Source organism: Lucilia cuprina, chromosome 2 (assembly GCF_022045245.1).
Source record: "Lucilia cuprina isolate Lc7/37 chromosome 2, ASM2204524v1, whole genome shotgun sequence".
In the NCBI taxonomy this organism is placed as follows: Eukaryota; Metazoa; Arthropoda; class Insecta; order Diptera; family Calliphoridae; genus Lucilia; species Lucilia cuprina.
The window spans coordinates 56,097,722-56,107,877 of record NC_060950.1 but is presented as its reverse complement, the minus strand read 5'-3'; the positions used below and the strand labels follow the sequence as shown (position 1 = coordinate 56,107,877).

Genomic DNA, 10,156 nt, shown 5'->3' with positions numbered 1-10,156 from the left:
TCAAGAATTCGAATAGATTTGTAAAGCGTTTGAATGTGTATACACATTTATATGCTGAACTATATAATTCCTTATAATTCCCAAATGTACATATGATACAAAATTGAATAAATATTTGTGTTTTTGTGATTTATTTAAATGATAGCTTAAAACAATTTATGACTTTAGAATGCATTATTTGAAACCCTTTTCTGATTCCTCCTTAACTCTACTTAGACATACATGATATATTGATGTTCAATATTTTCTAAAGTCCATCATCAGTAATATTTCATTTTGTAGTCTAATAAATACATTGTTTTACTTTCAGCATGATATATTTGTCTTTGTTATACCTTTCACCTTCGTGAGAAGGTATATATAAGTTTGCCATTCCGTTTGTAATTTCTATAATATAATTTCCGACCCTATAAAGTATATATATTCTGGATCCTTATAGAAATCAGTTTTCAGAAGACCCCTGATATCTGCGAGATCCATATTTTCAATAATTCTATTGGAAATACGATCAAATAGAACGCTATTTAAAATCAGTCCAATCGGTCCATAAATAACGAAGATATGAGTAAAAATCCTAGACCACCTCTGAAAATTTCATAAAAAAATTTACATTTTTTGTGCATGCTTATACAAAACAATAATAAACAAACAAAAACAAAACACAGTATCAAACGGTAAATTTTTTGTTATTGTGGTTTCTTGTTTATAAACACAAATCAAAGAATGAATATGACGTTACGTTACGTTGTTATTGGATAGAAACATGAAATTAAGTACGTAGAGCCCGGATTAGATGAGAACACATTAAAGGGGACTTTTTGGTACTTTTTCGTTCTACATAAGGTACTTTTTTGAATTTTCTATAATATTGAAACTAGAAACGTGAAATTTAGAATGTAAGACCTTGACTAGGTAAGAACCTATAAAAAGGGACTTTTTGGTACTTTTTCGTCCTACAAAAGGTAATTTTTGAATTTTCTATAATATTGAACCTAGAAACATGAAATTAAGTATGTAGAGCCCGGATTAGCCCAGAACACATAAAAGGGGACTTTTGGTAATTTTTCGTTCTTCAAAAGGTACTTTTCGAAATTTCTATAATATTGAACCTAGAAGCATGAAGTTTAGCATGTTGGACCTTGACTAGGTAAAAACTTGCAAAAAGAGACTTTTTGGTACTTTTTCTTTCTACAAAAGGTACTTTTTGAATTTTCTATAATATTGAACCTAAAAACATTTAGAGCCTGGATTAAGTGGGAACCCATAGAAGAAAAGTTTTTGGTACTTGTTCGTGTTTCAAAAGGTACTTTTTAAAATTTCTATAATATTGAACCTAGAAATATGAAGTTAAGAATGTAGAGCCCGGATTAATTTAGATCGTATAAAATGGGCTACAATTTGTATTTTTTGATTTTATGTAATAAAATATGGGATGACTGTTTCTTAACACATCATGGTGAAGGGTATATAAGATTCGGCACAGCCGAATATAGAACTCTTACTTGTTTTTTAAATAAAGTCTAATTTATTTAATCCATCTAACGATGAATATTGAAGACCGTTATAAAGTTTTTAATAAAACTATTAAAATGTAAATGAAAATTTCATTACATTTGCAACAGAAATTTTTAATGCTCTTTACATAATCACATTATACCAGATGAACTACATTTACCACTATCCATCTGACACACTAAGAACCCATTCAGTTGACGAAGAAACGAAAACTTGTTTCTTTTACTCCACTAGATCAAACTTAATGATTATTGATTGTTTTTTGTGTCAACTGGTTTAAAATCATCATTAGCAGGAGAACATCAATGATTTAATTACTTAAAAAAAACTCTTCCTTTTAATTTATTGAAATGCTTTTAGATAATGTGAACAAGTTTGCAGTTTTTGTTAAAATAGTAGTAAATTTTTAAAAAGAAAAGAAAATAATGACAAGTTGATGTAAATTATATCACAAATTATGATACAACTATTATTACAGTTAATGTAAATATAACAGATTAAATATGTACATATGTAAGAAAGTATAGTTGGAACATATACAACTATGTGATCAATATATACACATTAACAGTCACTTACTCATTACGAAATTAATAGCATTTTTGGGAATAACCAACCCAACATCCTCTAAAACCGTATCCTAGATCTCAAAATCCCCAATATGGTAAGATCTCGTACGAAAATGTTTACAATTCTAATTTTGATGGAACAACGATGATATTTGTATGCAAATGTTGAAATTTGTTCGTGATTTCCAAAAACTGATCCTAATTAGCATTCATGGCCTTAATTATGTCTTTATTTTGTTCATTACAATCTCGCTTTATTTGAAAGTAAGACTAGATTTCATACACATACATATATCCACTACCTATTACATATATTTTTAAACTCCCTTCATGATTTCCAACCATACTATTGGGTATTAAATACAATGTAATTTATTCCATCGATCTTAATCCTCCTTAAATCTGAGAAGAATTCACTGCAGTTTAAAATAATTTTTTTATTTTTATATAATATTCTTTTAGAAATGCTTATGACATTGTTCTACGCCATTATTAAGTCTGATTACAAAAAGTAAACTTGAAACACCTTCACAGTATGTGACCATTGTGGGATTTAGTAAATCGAACAAAAACCTTATTCTCTACTTATCGTTAATTTGCTGTCAATTGAGCGTACATTTCGTGATTATATAAAAGCAACAAATTCCTCAATTATTGGTCAAACAAAATTGATGTTACAATGTGATTGAATTAATGTAATGAAGACTAGCAGACATGACTTTGTAACAAAAACCTGTAAGATTTCTTTTTAATTTCGCGCCATTTTCATGAGCGGAACGCTAATAGCTGTCAAAAGTTGATGAACATTTACTGTTATCAAGTAGGTATTGATATGTATGACAGATTAATCAATGATTTAATGTTAAGACGGGCTAAATGTATTTTGATTCTGTTGTTGTGTTGCATCACAATGAACAAAATGTTCCACTTGTTACTTACCAAGGAAAAACTTACATTAAAAAGTAATAAATTAAAATGCTAATAAAACCTCTTTTCGCTACTTTTTCATTATTTTAACATGCTGATGTCATTGGAGACAAGTACTTCTACGCTCGCTTACAAATAGAGATTTAAAGTAGAATATTTTGCTTGCAAAGAAGTTGTTGAGTAAGTTGTTTTGTTTTTAATTAAAAAGTGAGAATATGAACCAGGGACTTTGGTTTTTTTAGTTAAATATTCTACTCACTGCATCACTGCAAACAAAATGACAAAGTCGAAAATAAAGTACTTCTATATCAGATTAAAGGAATGTCATTACTCGAGTACTGCAAAGTAAAGCAGACGGCAAGTAAATAATAATTGAAAAGTAAGCGGTTATGGTACAAGCACCAAGTTTTTGCTGGGTGAGAAAAGAAGCAATCAAGTTTAGATAACTTTATCTTTAAAAGAAATACCTTACTGAACAAACATAATGCTATATTTAATTTATAAAGATCATTAAAGGAAATCTTAATCCAAGTTTAGTTTTGACATCATTACTTTGGATCTCACTTTGCGGTTAATAAACTATCAGGTTTCTCAGTAACAACCTAAAGATGAATGACTAGATGATTACTTTAACATTCTGTATGTATTTCATTAATGTTTTCACAACTTTTCTTAATACTCTATTCAACTTAAAAGAGGATCTAAAAAGTGACTTAGCGTTGGCAGCTGTATGTTGTACAAAGTTAAAAAACCAAGATAAGAGGAATGTGTTTTATATAGAACTCTATGTGTTGACTTGTGACCACAGGAACTGATTTCTTTAAACTTCAAACGCATGTAAAAAGAGTTTGACATTTGATGCCAATGCGAGTATATTTTGCAATGCAATGACGATTAAGTTTAATTTAATGAAAGTAGAAGTTTTGTTGCAATTAAATTAATAAATACTGACAAATGGTACAGGATTAAGTTTTGTATGAGTGAAGGTAAAACCAAGAAATGGATAATTTGCTAATTCTTTTGTTTAACAGAGTATTAAACATTGAAATGATAAAAACAATTCGAGCTACAAAAACAAAATATTTGCTAGAACTATAATTCGTACGTCCATACCCAGCAAACATTCAGTAATGACCATTCTGACACAACAATTTACTGCTCAATAATTACTACATATTATCTACATTACTTGTAAGTATTGTTGTAATGACTTTATGCACAATAAAATAACTAAGCAATGGGGTTGTAGCTAGGAAAACGAACAAAAGGCCTAGGTTGGTACTTCGTGTGAGTAATGTCTTTCTTGTCTTTAAAGCAAAACAACTTTTTAAAGTCCCAATTTGCAATTACTTATTTAAATGGTTATTGGTAAGCTATCGTGTTAACTACTCACTTCTAATGTGATCAGTCATATTAAAATAATGAGATAAAACGCTACTGATTATGTCGTGAAAGGCGTTTCTTTTAACTATTTAAAGCTGGATGTCCACACTACGCCTTCTACGCATTCTCGCATTCTATGCGTCTGTCAAAAAAGTAGAATCAATGTGTTTGTATGATGAAAGTTACAAGCACAAAAGCCCTGACACGTAGAATGCTTAAAGTAGATCTACTTTCTACTTTTATAAGCGTCCCATGTGGCGCACGAACATTTCAGCTGATTTTGACATTTTATATTCTTTATATAGTGCGCACTTATCAATTTGAATGAAATAAAATGAATTTAATAATGAAAAAAGATTAAAATCTGTAGAAAAACGCGAAGTTTTTTTAAAAATAAAACAAAAAAATTACGCATAAAAAGCGTGTCATGTAACTTGAAGCGTAGAACGGGAAATAGGTATGAAAAGCGCGTAATGCTTTGAGGAGAAGTCGCGTAGTTTGGGCCTGCAGCTTAATTCATTGCTGCTTGTATATCAATAACTATATTCAATGGCCTTGTAATGACTTTGATGTAAATTAATAGACCAAATCACATTTTCTTTAAAAGAGCAATATTCTTTTTCATGTAGATTCGATTATAAGAACCCAAAGTCTCTTAAATAGAAAAAGTTCAAAATAGCATAAATACAGTCCGAAATTAGAGAGTTAGAAGGAAAACTATTCTTAATAAGAAATTTTCTTAAGATATTACATAAAAAGCCATACTATTCATTTAATGAAACCTACAAAATTACGCAGACCACATTTAACCATATCTAACTGTTCTTCCTCCTTCCTAAATATAATAATTGACTTTTCCTCATAAATTATTACTTACTTACAGTCAACAAAATAAACTTCAGTCTCTAAACCATTTTCCATATTGTAAAAAAACATACTTTGTTACAATATTTTGTAATTATTTGCCCCATAATATCCAATTTGATTAGTCTCTTAAAGGAGAGCATAGTTCTTAACTAGAGAAAGATTTAGGTATAGGTATCCAAGCAGAGGTGTATTACCACTAGCAGTCTTATGTGATGCATCTCGTCATACCATCCATAAGTAGTAATGAGTCTTAATACTGTTGTATATATGAAAATATCAATATAAATCATTATATCTTTTTCAATATGATGGAATTCATATTAAAACTCATAAGCCCACTGTGCTTCCAGTCAAAACAATTTATGTACAAAGTAAGCAAAATAGTGTCATTAATATTAATGTCAAATTTAAAAGTGACAAAATACAACTAAAATATCTTTAATTAGGTTTAAACAAACCGTTTATTACTGTATTTATTGCTTTTGTCTTTAACAAATTGATACGTTTAATAATGGCATCCATAAGCGTATTAAATATAGACAAACATTGATCGTTTTCATATAGAAACTAACTACAGCAACTCATCCTACTTGACACACAAGGAATGGAGAAGGAACTTGTTTTAGTATTACAACAAAACTTTGTTCTAAAGTCCAGAAGCAACAAATTGAAGAAATTGAGTAAAATAAAAAGTTACTTTTAAAACCAGTTAAATACTCAACAATTCATCTAATGAGAAAACTTTTGCTTTTTAATTTAATGAATTTAATTGTTACTGAAAACTTACAAGAAATATTTTAACTTTTATTTAAAATCAAAAAAGGAATTTTAATAAACTATTAAGAAATCCTTTTAAAATTCTTTTAAGAATTTGTCATTATATTAAAATCTTACATAAAATCTCATTAAAATTGTTCAAAACACTTAATGAAATCAGTAAAAGAGGAGATCCATAGCCAGTTATATGGTTTCTACACTAATTTTTATGTCAAAATATATATTTTTAGCTTTAAGAAGAATGTCAGCAAATGATTCTTGTCACATTATTTATCATTAATATTTTAACTTATAAATAAAATAGAATTATTTGAAATTTTAAAAGTTTTTGCTAAAATGTACTTAATTGACTTGTTTTATTTCTTTAAGAATAATTCTTTCGCTTTTATAAAGCGTCAGAGAGGTAAAGAAGTTTGTGTCTTAAGTCTTTTGTAGTAAATACTTATGCGTCTTACGAAAGATATATAATTTTTCATGATAATTTAAATTTTTCTGTAAAAATCTCTTTTTTTGTGTAAAAAGAATCTTTGTGCAACAACATATGCTATGAAAAATAAAAATTATAAAAAATAGTATTTTGCAATTACACTCATGATTTTCTAGTTTGTCATTGTCATGTAAATGATGAGTATTTTCATATTATTTATTCACACACAAATTTAGTTAGATGTAGGAAGTAAACAAAATTAACTACTTTTTCAATGATTTATCTAATTTTTTAATGAATTAACAAAAATAATTACAAATCGTTATATGAAATCCAAAGTCATATTGAACAAATTTTTTAGGACAATCAAAAAATTGTCTAAGATGATAAATAAACAAAAAATGTTCAACATTTTCTCAAGTTAAACTTATTTCTTATTGACAAATTATTATTTGAGGTTCTTACGATGTCCACCTTTCAGTCTTTAGAAAACACGAAAGAGTGCAAATGGAAGCAGATAATGTCCAAATTGATGCATTTGCTTTGGTATTGAAAAGGGCCATTTCGATTCAAGATTATGCCTAGCCCCTATATAAGGGGACTTTAACGCTCACAACTGTCTAAAAAAATCGTCTTTAACCCCCTTTAAAATTCGAAATTAATGTTAATTGTAGAAGTTATGATTTGATGGTGGGTAAATAAGTTTCGGCATAGCCGAATATAATAGTACTATACTTGTTCTTCTTTCAGTTAATATTTCTTGATTTGATTGTAATAAAATTTGTAGATACTTCTCTTGTAACACATCTTGGTGAAGGATATAAAATGTAGAACTTCTACTTGTTTTGCATTAAGCATCTTTATAGTTATTTTTCAAAAATCACTTAACTTTCACTAAGATTTGAAATTCTATTTTTGTTTAATTAACTTAATGTTTTATTACACTTTTATAATTTATTATTCTGTTTACCAACATCTTAACGATTTTCTTATTTTTTTCAATTTCCACTGAAATTATATTTTCTATTTACGTCTTTTCAAAACTTTCAATCTTTAAAACCGCTTTCGAAAATAATCACAACCGTTCGCCAAGTAAAACAATCGTCTTCTAAATTTATCTCCAATGTTAATGGAACATCTTTCAAGTTGTATTAATGTTGGAGCTGCAACAAAACCCTCAACATGTTACGAGTTGTAATCATACATTTGGCTGACAACTGTTCGCCAACGAACAACACATTCTTCGTCTTCTAACTTTGTCTACAATGTTAATGGAACATATTGCAGGTTGTAGTATTGCTGGAGCTGCAAGAAATCACTCAACATGTTGGAGTTGTAATCATACATGAGGCTGTACAACAATTGTTGTTTGAAAAAGTCTTCAAGTTTAGGGTCATATATTATAATGAGATAGAGAGAGAAAGAAAGTTTGGAAATGTAATTGAGAAGTGATAAATCACTTTTTAGAGTTGAAATGAACGATATTGTCCATGATATCCGTTGTATAATGATTGGAACAGAACTGTTCTTTTTAGGAATAAAAAGTATTTCCTTAAATAAAGTATTCAATTTAATAGAAGTTGTAAACTTAATACGTTAAAGTTCAGTTTTAGAAATGTTGATTTTGTTCTTATTTTATATTAAGAGCTTAAATGGTTACGATCACTGATATTGTGGTTTCTAAGTAAAAGCTTGTAATTATCATAAAATGTAATATTTATTTATATGAATATTTGTGCAGATAAATCAATCTGAAATTTTTCTACAAATATGTTTATTTTGCTTTGACATCATTATGATCTAGTGCATCAGATCATCATCTGATCCATAAATTTCTATTTTTATTTTTTCATAAAAAATTTCAAATATATGAGACTGATGTTAAAGATATAATTGAAAGACTTCAATCCCAGCTGCTAAACTGAAGATTTCTTGAAACTCTTTACTCTTTAAAAAGTAAAAATAAATGTTATTTTTGATAGTGGCAGTTACAAATCGTGGCTGAAGTGGAACTGAATGACAGACAATACTAGTTCGATATCGCTTACAACGAAGATACTTTATTTAACTGAATATGATGCATTCCTCATGTTGCATTTAAAATTGTTGTGGCAATGTTGTTATTGTGTTGTATATTATTTTATTATGTTTTCTTTTATTTGTTTTGTGTACAAATATTCGCTTTTCATTTCAATTGCATCTCATGTCTCTAAAAATATGCCACAATACTACATTGTATGTGCAACATGTAATACATATTTATGTTTTATGTTAATGTGTTAATTATAAATTCATTTTATTCATTAAAAATTTCACAAAATATGCTTTAATAGTTGTAAGTTTACTTGCAAATCAATATATTTAGCACAATGATTAGTTATTCATCTTTCTTCAAGAAATCGGGTTCCCATAACCTCGAATAGTTTGAAATTTAGAAAAACAACTGATATTTTGAAAACAGAGACCGAAAATAACTCGGCCACATAAACAAAGTAATTAAACTGTGAACCAAATGACCTGTTAAAGTGTAAACAAATAACCTTGAAAAACCTTAGGTGGACAAGTTATTTACGGTCTCTGTTTGAAAATTACAAAAAGTTTTTTATTAATAATAAATTTTAATATAAATTTTTGTCATTTGGTTTAATACTGAAAAAAAATTGTTTCCAATTTTATTATGAAATCAAAAATGACGCGATTGCAACCATTTTCAATGAGTTCCTTGCTTGACCAAAAAGGCGCCTTACTCTCAAAATTTACATGGAAATTTACCAACACGGACGGACATGGCTTAATTGAAAATAATACTATTAGGAACAGTATTTTGCAAGGATATTTTAGTGCAATCCAAACATTAGTACAAAAACTTATTTTTATTGCCAACTATTGATTTAAACGCCAAAATTATGAGGGCAAATACTTGTTTCATGATATAAATTTCTAACCAATTTTCGTGAGATTAACACAACATCAACTTATACAACATGTTCGAAGTCTAAGATTGTGCTTGGATACCTCAACTTCAATCACTTCCATTCAAGTTGCTCAAGATTAATTTGCTGTCATTCCATGACAAAGTAGAAAAACTTTTGCAATAAAAACTTACAACATTTTGCAGAAGAAGGCATGAGATTTATATGTTTTCGTTTAATTTGTCGTCCATCGAAATGATCGTAATGTACTCACTAACCGTATTTTACAACTGTGATATTCACATTGCAATCCAATGCCGCTAAATCGTTTTAAGACATCTTTGTGTTTGTAGACCATTCCTAGCATTTCTCCAGTTAAAGACAATTAAAATATTTGATTTTTAATTTAATTTGTGACGATCATCTTTATAAAAATATTTGTAAAACATACAGAAGGTATGTTAAGCGGCAACTAAAATTGTTACAGTTTCAATTAGTTGCATCAGTTAAGTAAAAGATTGATTTGATGTGATTTTTTAAATTAACAAAATAGATCTTTTATATTCATGCTTAAAGAAATTTCAAAAAATACACTCTTCTTATTCGTAAATGCTTTAAACTTTGTTGTCTAAATGGACACAAATTTGAGAAGAGAATTGATTTTGAATTTGTTTTTGTCTCTCATATTTATAATAAATTAAATAATTAACCATTATTTGACTATCTTAGGGCGGGTTTTACAGATAAAGATAATCTACATTCTTTGTTTAAACCTAGTT

General features: G+C 28.1%; 1 long non-coding RNA gene across 6 annotated transcripts in view; it reads right to left on the bottom strand.

Moving 5' to 3' along the window:
- LOC124420392 overlaps positions 1–7,569 on the bottom strand; it is a 24,857-nt gene extending 17,288 nt beyond the window's left edge. For 2 of the 6 annotated variants that reach the window (XR_006941167.1, XR_006941173.1), the window contains exon 1: positions 7,257–7,429. This is a non-coding gene — a long non-coding RNA (uncharacterized LOC124420392). Of the gene's footprint in view, positions 1–7,256 lie in introns of all 6 variants that reach the window. The other 4 variants (XR_006941172.1, XR_006941168.1, XR_006941169.1 and 1 more) reach the window with 4 other exon arrangements.
- Between the last annotated feature and the right edge of the window lie 2,587 nt (positions 7,570–10,156).